Source organism: Eschscholzia californica, unplaced genomic scaffold (genome assembly GCF_041429995.1).
Source record: "Eschscholzia californica isolate CP2 unplaced genomic scaffold, dmEscCali1.0.p SCAF_1, whole genome shotgun sequence".
In the NCBI taxonomy this organism is placed as follows: domain Eukaryota; kingdom Viridiplantae; phylum Streptophyta; class Magnoliopsida; order Ranunculales; family Papaveraceae; genus Eschscholzia; species Eschscholzia californica.
Window position 1 is genome coordinate 41,026,878 of NW_028238198.1, and position 13,159 is coordinate 41,040,036.

General features: G+C 36.1%; 1 long non-coding RNA gene across 2 annotated transcripts; it reads left to right on the forward strand.

Annotated features, from left to right (window-relative positions):
* Positions 1–1,243: 1,243 nt before the first annotated feature.
* Positions 1,244–11,618, forward strand: LOC147566864 (uncharacterized). Of its 2 annotated transcripts, XR_015237494.1 has the most exons (4): positions 1,293–1,517; positions 1,602–1,650; positions 9,093–9,303; positions 11,056–11,618. It is a non-coding gene; the product is annotated as an uncharacterized LOC147566864 (long non-coding RNA). The 2 variants fall into 2 exon arrangements; XR_015237493.1 differs by lacking the exon at positions 11,056–11,618 and having other exon boundaries at positions 1,244–1,517; positions 9,093–9,628.
* The last annotated feature ends 1,541 nt before the right edge of the window (positions 11,619–13,159 follow it).

A 13,159-nucleotide genomic window follows, 5' to 3' on the forward strand; every position in this document is an offset into this window, starting at 1 on the left:
TGGTTTTGGTAAATTTTGATTTTTATGTTTCCCACATTTTTTTTGGTTCTTCTAATGTATTTTTGGATTTCTTAAATTTTCATTTTAAGACCATATGGTATTTTAGTCCTAAAATAAATCCAAACCTAATTTTTTTAGTGTTCACTGTTTTTTTTTTTGATGAAAGTTTTTAGTGTTTACTTAGTACATATGTTCAGATATGTTAATGTTCCATCACAGAGTACTATATATGGATCCCAAATAGTAATAAATCCAAATAGCCCGGTAACACCACTACTATATATGGATCCCAACTACTTATAATCATCTTTGCGTTGTATTTTAGACTCATGTTTCTCTTTGTAGTAACAAGGAAGAGAGACAATTCGATCTCTATTGAGTAGTTTGTTATGTAGTTTCAAAAAAAAAAAGTAGTTTGTTATGTTAATGAATTGTTATTACAATGTTGAGGGGCGAGTGTCGTAAAATACTATCAAATCTTTTCTTCAGTCATTATAAAAGGGAAATATGTCTGAATCTCTGTCCATTCTAACCATACTTCTTCAAAAATAAATGAAAATTTTGTTCTTGATTTATTACACTGGTGTAAGATCATAACACATTTAGAGTTTGTCGTGAATGTTAAGTTTGTTTAGTGAAGAAACAAACATCTCCAATGAATAGCATCAACAAAAAAACATGTGTAAACCAATGAGCAAATAAAATGGGATGGAGAAAGTATATCCTAGGTAGGTGGCTGAGTAAGGACTTCATAACCGGTGAATGTTATTTTTTTTTGTTGAAAGTATATTTTTCATTAAGATTTCGAATTTATATTATGCACGCATACAAACACTTTACGTAAAGTGTTAATAGAATTTTCCGTGTCCTATGGGCACGGGTTATACCTAGTTATATAAAATACAGGAAGAGTGATGACTAGGACAAAGATTTGGAAAAACCAAAGACAAACCCAGAAATAAATCTGGCCGTTCATCTCAAATCTATTCGATAAAATATCTATACGTTAAAAATAACTTCAAATCTCACCATTAAAAAAGTGACCGTTAAATATCACCGTCAAAATATCCCATACAAATAGACAAACTCAAAGATAAATTTGACCGTCCATCTCAAATCTAACCGTTTAAAAATCTAAACATTAAAAATAACCTCAAATCACACCGTTAAAAAAGTACCTGTTAAATCTCACCGTCAACATATCCCGTGCCAATATACTAAGATATCCCGTAACTGAAATCTCACCGTCAACATATCCCGTCCAAAGATACTCAGATATCCCGTAACTGATATTGGGGGAAAATTGTTTCTGAAATCAATTATCTTCAGCACCCAATATTCCGATTCCTATCTCACAATCTTCCAATTCCTAACCTAAAATTTTCATAACTCCAAAAATAAATATTTATAACGCTAGAAATAATGGTTAATCCCATGATTTCATCATTAATCCACTATAAAACTGTGGAAACCTAAGGATTTCTTTAGTAATTTTTTTATTGAAATCTCTTCATAGGGTGAGTTGTACTGAGTTTTCTGGTTGTGTAGTTTTCTCAATTTCTTAGTTTTCTGAATTTTCAATTGTTTTCTTTATGGTACAGAGATAAGGTGGTGATTTCCTAGTTCGGCGTCTCACTGATCATCCAATCGGTAAGTTTCTGTGATTTCTGAGTTCTGTTATTGGTTTTTTCACATTTGATTATTGAATATTGATGAAAATGGTAGATGCACACTACCTTTTTTTTTTTTTGTTAAGGAGTAAAATATATTAAGCAACTAAAGTGTCATTACAATACAAGGAAAACATAAAGAAAGGGATTCTGCTCCAAGTCTTCGATTTTACTTTCTTTCTGGCCCATTTAGTGAGTTTGTCCGCTGGGGAGTTGAATCTGCGACAAGTGTGACTGAATTTCACCTGATGAATAAGACGTTTAATCTCTTGAATTTTCCGCAAATGAATTCTGGACTGCCATTGAACTTCGTGCTTCGGATTCTGAATATTCTGGATGATGTTTATATTATCACTTTCAATAATAATGCAATTATATTCATGTTCTATTGCCCATTCAAGGCCGGCCAGGATAGCCAACGATTCTCCTTCTTCACAATTTCTACTTCTCTTAACGTTCGTATGAGCTTCAATAAATTTAGAATTAGAGTCGTGGATAATAAGACTTATACCTGTAATTTCATTCACATTGGTAAAAGAAGCGTCAACATTAATTTTCAGCCAATTAGGTTCAGGCGGGTTCCATTTACCTTGCAATTGCTTAACAATGTTAGGAGTGGTAGCCGTCGTTTTGGGAAAAGCTAAAATCATCTTGATAATAATAGGAAGAGAATTAACTTCATATCGAAAACAGTGGTCACATCTAATTTTCCAGATAATCCACAGAATAGTAGCAAGCAGAGTTTGATATGACTGCTCTTTGAAAGAGGGGGTGTTCTCCCAAGAGAAAATCCATTCTGCCACATTCGTAATATTCGCCGATATAATATTAAAGTAGAACCATATATTCCTCGCAAGGGTACAGTGGAGGAGGGCATGCTCGATGGTTTCAATCTCAATGCAATTAGGACAGGTCAAATTATTATTAATATATTTCCCTATTCTCTCTCTCACTGGGAGAGATTTAGTACATATTTTCCAGATGAAGTTTTTGATTCTGGGAATAGTAGGGAGAGACCAGATAAATTTCCAGTTAGGGTTAGGTGGATGGGGGGAGTTCATACTAGTGCAAAGGATTTTATACATGGATTTAACTGTAAATTTTCCTGAGTTTGTTGGTGTCCAAATTCGTTGGTCCGTCCCCGTCACATCAATGGGAATGGATTTAGTAAGGTTTTTAGTGTTGGGATCAAAGTAGTTGTCCAGGGCTTCTTCATTCCACTCATTGTTACTAATCAGATGTGCCACCTTAGACACCGGAGGGTCAGTATTAGGAGTAAGAGGAGTATGGATTTCGGGAATCCATCTGTCAGTCCAAATATTGATGTTATCTCCATTGTGAACCTCCCATGCTATGTAATCTTCTATATGTAGCAGTTGCTTCCTGATATTCTTCCACATCCAGGAATGATGTGGCTTTACCGGACCTGGGTTCTCATTATTAGGGAAATATTTGGCTTTAAGGAATCTTACCCAAAAGGCATTGGGCTCCGCTTTCAACCTCCAAGCTAGCTTACTGAGCATAGCTTTATTGTCGAGTTCTGGAATATGAATACCCAAACCTCCCAGAGTTTTCGGCTTACATATGGAGGACCAAGGTATCGTACAAATTCCTTTGGACTTACCCCACCAGAACGACTTCTGCATAGTCGAAATGCTTTTGCATATGCCTTTAGGAATGGCAAAGCATTGCATTTCGTATCGGGGTACGGCCGCTACGATTGTTGAGATAACGATCGTGCGACCAGCTTGAGAGATGAATGAGTGATTCCACTTCTCTAATTTGAACTTGATCTGACTAAGAATATCGTTGAATGCTCTAGTCTTATTTGCTCCTATGAACAACTGCGCCCCTAAATATTTATCCGACGCTGAAGCATTTTTAACCTTAAGCGAGCGCATAATAATGCGCTTAAATTTCGGGTGAGAATTCTTGGAGAAGAAAATGTTAGATTTCTTATAGTTAATCATTTGGCCAGAAGAAGCACTAAAGATATTAAGAATATTTTTGAGGATATGAATATTATCTATAGAGTTACGGCCAAAGATAATACAGTCGTCTGCAAAGAGGAGATGCGAGATGGTAAGACTAGAATTGTTGGCTGGAAAACCCATAAAGGAATCCTCTCCGGCGTCTGCTATGATCAGTCTACTAAGGCCCTCCATGGCAAGAGTGAAGAGAAAAGGGGAGAGGGGATCACCCTGCCTGATGCCCCTGGAAGGGTGGAAAATAGGTCCAGGGCGACCATTAATGAGCACTGACATGGAGGATGTGGAGATGCATTTATGAATCATATTAATCCAATGCTCAGAGTAACCTAGCCTTCTCATGATGTCTGTAAGGAAATTCCATTCTATCCTATCGAAGGCTTTCGACATGTCCAGCTTTAAACCAAAATATCCCGTCCCTCCTTTCATATTCTTCATGGAGTGAATGATCTCTTGACCTATGACTATGTTGTCTGATATCTGCCTACCCGGGACGTAAGCTGCTTGGAGGGGATTAATGATATCCTTGAGGGTGACTTTAAATCTATCCGCTAAGATCTTCGTAATTATTTTATAGGTCGTATTAAGGAGGCTGATAGGTCTGTAATCTGCTGGAGACTGGGGGGTCGAAGATTTCGGGATAAGACAAATGTGAGTATGGTTCGATTCGGGGGGTAAAGTGGTCGAGAGAAAAAAATTATGAACCAGCTGGTTAATATCTGACCTAACGGTGTCCCAGTTAGACTGGAAGAAAAAAGGGGGGTAGCCATCAGGACCAGGGGCCGCCTCTTTTTTCAGGTACTTGATGGCATTATTTATTTCCTCCTCATCAGGAATAGCTGTTAGAAGATCATTTTGATGGGGTGTAATGGAATGGTTAAAAAGATTAAGGATGTTGGGTGAGGTAATAGTATTATCGGAGGTATTAATACTAAGGAGGTGGTCAGTGAAGACCTCCTGAATGCTAATAGGATCTTCATGCCATTCACCATGAATATCTTTAATAGCCCTGATCTTGTTATTCCGGTTTCGTTGAATAGCTAGCGAGTGAAAGTATTTAGTGTTTTTATCACCAACTGAAAGAAAGTCATTTCTAGATTTCTCTTTCCACAGACTCTCTTGATACAAATACAAATTATTAAGTTGATCGTTTAGTCTAGCTATTTCCGCTTTATTACTATAAACCTGGAGCCTATAAGTAATGTCATTAATATTTCTCTCAATATTCTCGAAAACATTTTTATTCCATTTAGTGAGATGCTTACTTAAGTTTTTAAGTTCTTTTTGAATATTGTTATTGGTGTTCCATTTGTCAGCAATGAAATCGTGGCAATCCGGATGGGACATCCAAGTTCTCAGGAATTTGAACGGTTTGGGCTTCTGAATCGTATCGTTACTGTCCTCAAGAAGGATAGGGAGATGATCTGACCCAACCATATCGAGGTGAGAAACGCTAGAGTTCTTAAATTTTGTCAACCAATGGATGTTGACAAGCGCTCTGTCCAATCTCTCTTGAATAAGATGTTCCCCAAATTGTTTATTGCTCCACGTATAGGGGCATCCTTTAAAGCCCAAATCCATGAGTTCAAGGTTATTGATGATAGAGAGAAGATTGGACAAGTGGGAAGATGAAACATCGGATCCCCCTAACTTGTCATTGTTGTCGAGAATCGAATTGAGGTCTCCGATGACAGTCCAGGGGACGTCATTATCTACAGTCAAGTTTTTCAACATTTTCCAAGGTTTCAATTTATTTTTGCTGTAAGGGCTTCCATAGAAGCCAGTGATTAAAGTATGTCCGTTATTATGAAGATCCAAGATCTTAGCATGAATTATATTATTATCCGAGTAAAGTATATTAATGTTTAGGTGATGCTTCCAGTACATTACTAGCCCTCCCGACTTACCTTGCGGATCGATGAAATGACTATTATAATACTTATTAATTTTAATGTTTTTCTTAATGATGTGAGCTTTATTTTTAGTTTCAGCGAGAAAGATAATATCAGGGTTGTGCTTATTAATAAGTTTGATAAGATGCTTCTTGGTAATGAAGTTACCTATGCCCCTGACATTCCAACTCAGGATCGAAGGGCAGGTGTTAGGGGTGCCCATAGCCCGAAAGAAGTAATGCCTCTTAAAACTTAAGGATAAACTAGAGAAAGGCCGCAAGTCTAACCCTCGCCTGAAAGAGGCCACCTCCAAGACCGAATCTAATGGCACACCTCCCCTGCTAACCGTAAATTATCTAAATGACCTAAAGGCCGAGTCAAGGTCTCTCTCAAACGAGCTAAAGGAATTTTCTATCACACTAAACTCAATTAAGTACCCCACTTAACAACAACCAGACACTATTAGAATAATAGCATACTAGATTAACCAGCAGAAACAACTTAAAAACGATGAAATCAAAATTAATTAACAGTTCTTCAAATTAAAAACAGTAATATCACCGACTAAAGGACTAATCAAGCAACCGACTACTTAACGACCCCTGCAAATTGTCTAACAAAACCTAACTATCAAGAAGACATCAAACTAAAATAACAAGTTCTTCAAAAAGCAAAATATAATTAACACTTTAATAACTACTAATTAGGAATAATCAGGTAAACTCATTCATTATCTCCCTCCTCTCTGGCCTCTGAAGAAGGACCAGGAGTCGCCATTAGTGAATCCGCGATTAAGTGCCGACGTCTCTCTTCTTGACTGTCTACAGACTCGAGAGGGGGGGAGAACCAACTTGGTGGGATAGAGGAGGAGTGGATTGACGAAGGAGACGAGGTGCTAGCAAACCAACCAACTGGGTTTTCCACCAAATTAGGCTCAAACATCTTCTCCATAACTAGAGCTCTGCTGAGATGAGACTTTCTCCTAACTTCCTCTTCAACCTTTACTTCCATTAGCTTGTCAAGGTCTTTCCTTTTACCTCGACCTTGAAAGATTTCATGAGGAGGAATGGGGAGAGAAGTCCCCGGGACAGAAGGTACCACCGATAGAGCCCATTTATCAGCAGGATTAGGGACATGAGGTTGACTATCCATGGGATTACCAAAAGCATGCGACTGAGTCTTAATGCAAGGCGTAAGAGGGTGTTCCACTATCCTACATGTATGACAAATTGCCTTAGGGAACTTATAATAGCTGAAATTTACTGGCTTACCTCGATCAGTAAAGATGGAGTTAAGAGTCGCAAGCAGTAGAGTCCTAACATCGTACATAAATTGTATACGGATAGTTGAGTTAGTAACCGAGCTGAAATTCCTGGGCTGGATCTGGATAATGTATCCCATGCATGAGAAGATGATATCAAGATCCTGTCTGTTCTGGATGGATGAAGGGAGGCCCGAGAAAGTGCACCACATAGGTTCAAGAATGAGAGGAGGGATTACTTCTCTAAGAGGAAAGTCGACCTCCTGCATGACCACTAGGTAACCTCTAATGATACAAGGACGACCTTGGTGAATCTCGTTAAGAACAGTGAGGTTGCGAGGCTTAATCAGAAAGTGGTTCAACCCTGTTGGGGAAGGGATAATCCTCGACTCCCTAAAGAACCTAGATTGACCTGAGAGGTGTTTCCGAATAAATCCTATACCGTAATCAAATTGACAGCATAACCTAGTCAGAAAACCCGAAGAAATCTCTTGAAGATCTTTGTTTTCTGAAGGTTTAGGGTAACAGATAGTAAGTTTACCTCCTTCGGATAGACTTAGTTTTAGGGACATCTTCTGAGATAGATCTTCTATGTTTTGATCTGTGGGAATGGTCGACATGAAAAGGTTGGTTAGGTAGAAGAAGGGGATGAGGATAAGGTTAAGGTTGCAGGGATGAGAGATGAGGTAAGAAGGAAGAAGACAGAATAAGACTTTATAGTAAATGCCAATTCCTCCCTTTCTACCTCCCTCGCCGATCCATTCCATATGAAGAGAACCACGTGTATAAAGAAGTAATTACACTCGTCTCGAAAACCTCTAGCTCTTCTAGAAATCAGCCACACTTGTACAAATAACCTAGAGAACTACTCCCACAGAGGAAACGTCCAAGAACTACCCCGGATTCGGCGCATGCAGAGAGAATATGAAGAGTTTACTTGATTCACTCCTTATTTATTATTCATGATGACTAATAAAATATAATTAATAGGCATATAAAGGTAGTGGTTGAAGGGGTACCTTGATTTGATCCCTAGAATCGATTAGCAGTTTTCGGAGGTATAACTTTGATGATCGACCTTTATTCTTCTTCGATTTTCCCCAAAACTATCCTGTTTTGCTTTCTCGAGAATCTCCTTGCCCGTTTCCTAAGGTTGCATGTGGATTTGAAAGATCTTGAGGGTCTGTTCTTGAAGCTTTTTGGTGTCTATTAGGGTTTTGCTGGAGAAAAAGGAGAGGGAAGACTACTTGCTTGCTGATGTCAGCTTGGAGTCTCTCTCTCCTCAAAAACTCCTCTTCAAGAGATAATACCTTTCAGTAGATGCACACTACCTATTTGATATAAATCCTGAAAGGATTATTCCCAAACTGTTCAGAGAATTCAGTAGTGTTAGATGCTAAAATTCAGTTGTGTTTTTTTTTAAATTTCCGGTGTTGTACCTAAGTAGAGAAATAAGACAAAGAAAACAAAGATTAAAGTAGAGAAAGACAAAGATTTCAAGTTGGTATCTTGACTGGGAATAATTTTTAACCCTTTTGACTGCTAGTTGGAAATCTCAAATTACTTTAGTTCATTGTGTTTAAAAATATAATGAATTTTACACTTTCCATCCACAAAATTATTCCATTTGTTTGAAATATATATGGTCTTTGGATAGGATGGGTTGGATTATGTGAATTTTTTTCTCATTGAAAGCAAAGAAAAATGGTCAGTAATATAAGTTAAGTTAAGAAGACCCAAACTAATAATCTAGAAAACCAAACTAATAGATGACTGTGAAAAAAAAATTATATTGTGATTGGATTTTCCGCAACTCAAAGTGATGCTCAAAGTACCTTCTAACTGTAGTATGCTTTAAGAAATTGAAAAAATGTTATCTTTTTCGACCTTGGTGTTTTATTTTAGTGATCTGAACCATAAGACTGAAATATTACAGGATTACTGTGTCAATAGAAAATCTCTTTACAGTCATCTATTAGTTTGGGTCTCATCAGATAACAGAACTCTGCACCTCTCATTATATGATCTATTGGGTCTCATCAGATAAGCTGCCATATGTTTATCAGAGTGGTTTGCCATGGTTTGTGGTGTCAAGTTTTCAGTAGTGGGCATTTGAACTTTCGTTCCCCATTAATGGTCACAGAACTCTGCAAGTAGTGTGATAAAGAAAATTTGTTGCACTTCTTAAGCAAGAGACCATATTATGCAAAATAATATTGCTGTGTTTTTTAAGTTGTTTTGGGTATTATCTCTAACCTATACTATGGCATGCTTCCTGCAGTGCTGCCACTTTAGCTGCTCCTGCCAATGAAACTGCAGCCGAAGTTGTGGAGTTGGTTAAGAGCGATGCAAAGAAGATTGAGAAGGCTGGCCATATATCAAGACAACCAGAAAATTCTGTTTTATCGACATCAACTCCTTCGAGTATTTTTGCTTTTGGAGCTTCTACCAAATCAAGTCTCAGCAATGGTTTATTTACTTCCACTAGCAAGGTAGGCCAATAGACTAAAAAGAACATTAACTTCAGCTATTCTGAAGTTGCCTAACAAAATCGAAAAGAATTGCATCACTCGGTCATTTAGGTTGGTATAAAAATATGTAAATTATGTAAATTCAGTCCTTAACATCTACCATGGTATGACCTGCTAAACTCATATATGTCATCTGACTATTCATAGTTCGTGAAGCGTTAGTTACTTCTATGTTTTATTTGATTGTATGCTAGATTTGGTCTTTAAACAAATATGTTTTTGTTCCTCTTTTAATTTTCGTGTGTTGTGGCCAATAAAATTTGAGTTGTATAGTTGTATAAAATTTGCTATACCTATTATATCTATATAACAAAAAAAACTTGTTTTGCTGACTGGGACAAAATAAATACAAATTAAGTGGGACAAATAATTGCTCACCCATGCTTACTAGGACGAGAAGTTATGCTTAATAGGATGAGTCATGCTTAGTAGGATGAGTTGTTTTGGAATATGAATTGTTTATTTTTTGAATTGTGATTATATGAATTGTTGGTTATTACATAGTTTAAGAACAAATATCACCATTCAAAACGCCAGGTTACATGAAATCCAATGGTCTCTACCTTTCCACCTCAAGTTATTTTCAGAAGAACAATTAATTATATAGGTGTCTTGAAGAATTCACTTCTCCCATTCAAACCCTTCCTTACCCTCTATATCTCTCTACCTAAAAGACTGAATCGGTATCTACCTTCTCCATTCTTTCGATCTCTCTGAAATTACTATTCATCTTCCTATCTAATTTACCTTTCTCAAGTTGCCATCTTTCTTTCTCTAATTTGTTTCTTGCCTTTCCTCTCTTCAATTATCTTCTTGCTCAAACGGATGAAAATCCTCTAGTGTAATTACTTTATATCAAATTTCAATCTTCTTCTCTGATTTTTTTTCTTGATCTTCCTTTCTCTAGTTATTTTCTTTCTCAAACAGATGAAATCACTATCCAAAATCATATTTCAGCAATGACTGGATCATTATTTTTCGTCTACTTTCTTTTCATTTCAGATATGGCTGAAATTATTGCTTCATAAGTTTGCACAAATAAATAATTTTTTTGTCTAATTGATATTTCTTTCTTCCTCTTTCTTTCCGTAATTGAAAGTATTGCGTTTTGGAATTTTAGATTTCGTAATTTTGAGAATTTGATTCCGTAATTTCATCTCAAACTGATTCAGGTATTGACCTAAGTTGATGGTTTTTCTTTCTTTTGCCTATTTGGTGTTTAAAATCATGTACCCGGTTTGTGATTGAATTGTTATAGAAATTTATTTTGTTTATGTTAATTGACTCTGGTTCACTTGCTTTCCTTTTTGTTAATTTACTCAGGTTTTAAGATTATTTGTTTTGATTATGATTTTAAAGACCTAATGACATCCCATAGGACAGAAATTATTGGGGATATACTTTTTTTCTCTCCACATTCTTCTCAATTTAGTTGATCAAGATGCTTATGAGTGTGGAAGGATGAATGCTTTTACAGAGCTTGATGTTAATGGGTTTAGAATTTGAAGATATTTGGTTGTTAGCTTTACTTCTTGATGTCTGAGTTGCTTCTTTGTCTTAGTTTTCTAGGAAAACTATTTGCATCGTCACACTAAAAAAATTAGGATGGATGACGTGGGCCTTGCAAATGAACTTAGTTCGTTACTTTACATTTAAGTATTACTATGCAGGGAATGACTCTAACCCTTTGATTTTGTGTAAATGGTTATGCAGAAAGTGTCTTGGTTAATTAGGCACAAAGTTCCTTAAACTCTGCAACAAAAGTACGAGGTGTTGAGTTGGGTCCTGCAAAGAAATGAGCAAGAATAAATGAGTATTAGTGGCACTCTTTATGGATATCCCAGTGGAGGATTAATATCAACTATAGATGAAGATTCATGGAAGATAGCCAATATACAACCATAAAAACTAGGTTGGCACAAAACTGTTGGGTCACCTGTAAGAGACAACAAGAGGTTAGCTAGGTCACCTGGGCTACCAAGCTATATCGCATCTATAAATGCTAAGGCCCAACTTCTTGGTAGGTAGTTGATAGAAAAAAGTATTCCCCCATCCATGTAGGGAGGGTAAAGATTTGTTTTGTGAGGTTGTTAATTAAGTCCGAATGAGTACACATACTTAATTAATTTTCACGGGAACGAAGAATTGTTACCTCTTAAAAAATTTAGGGTTATTTTACACTACAATCAGATTCATAAATATATGAACTTTCCTTAATTTTATGGAACATCTAAGGTTGTAAAAATTTGAATGAAATAGGTTTTCTCACACCTTCATAAGAGGTCTAGACGACCATCCAATATCATTTTCATATTTTTACAATTCAAACCATAAGCAACTAGACAAGCAATGAGTATATTAAGCACCAAAGTGCGGAGAAAGAAAAAATAATCATTCAGTCTATATAACTAAAATACACCAAGAGAAACTAACCAAGAGCTGATCTAAACCTAATAATTCATAATGTAAACATCCACGATGTGAATATGGTCAAAGCATTACCGCCTAATTTTAAGATCTTTAGTTTTTTTGATCATTTTTTCCCTAATAATTAATTTTAAATACAGTTTAATAACCTATAAGTGCATGACATGTGAATGGAGAACTGAACTTTAGTTCTTGACATATTTTTTAACGTAACAAAGATGTGATAATTTTAGGGAACTCTTAGAATAAAAATACCTGACATAGCCTTTACAAAATTATACGTGATTCTAGTATTTAACGAATTCGCCCACAGCTGTTAGTTGAAGTTAACTGGCAGTTGATACTGAGTCTGTTCCTAATTAATCAAAAGCTCAAATTTCTTTCACAAAATCATCGGAAAAACATCCCCACCTTTTAGGGAAGGAAAAAAAACTTGTTTTATCATCACATCTTATTACCTTCTTTTTCTGGGTTTAAAAAAATTAGAATGATATGAAAAGTTTACATTTTAACAAAATCATCACATAAGATCCTTGAACAATAAGAAATTGCAGAATTATTTTTTAAAATTACGGCCTTGGAATCACGTGAGATGAAATCGGTTTATTTGTAAAAATTGTGACTCTTACAATGTGACATGCAAAGCGGTATATTAGGAAAATAGAAGCATATAGAGTAAGTGAGATATTTCTAGAATCTAGAACCTTAGGATCCACGTCAGACGGGAGAAGTATGTCTTGAAAACCATGGGTTTTCAAAACTAGAGGCTCATCGCCGTTGTTTGGAGAATTAACTATGGGCTTAGGTCTATATAAAAAGAACAACATAGACTCATTCTCTGCCATCCTAAGAAACTTTCTATCTGATATGATGGATGTGGCGTTTGAGATACACAAAGGGCAGGTCAAGGGGTTCAGAATTGATGGTAAGTTTCTCTTATTTTCATTTGGTCCAATTTATTTTACTTTGTCTGAATTTTATCCTCTAATTTATTTTTGGATCTAAGCTCCTTCTTAAATTTCTTTCACATTTTTTTTATATAATTGAAATGCCATGCCAATAGTGATGTTGGTGAAGTGAACAATTTAGGAATGTATGGTATGCCGTATGGGAAAGCAACTACGACGACCTCCCGGTTACTTCGGGCCATCGACTACGCTCTACTGAAATAGATTTTGCGGAAAACCAGCTATATCCGATCTTGGTTGGCCTTTCACCCCTAGCCACAAGTCATCCACCCTTAAATACGGTAACTACATATCTCATTATATTTCAGAATATATGATTATGTATTTTTATCTTTTTAAAGCAAAGTTTTTTTTTTTTTTTTACTTTGCCCAATTTCTTTTCTTGATTGTCAAGATGTACGTAGTGTTTGTTTGTTTTTTCA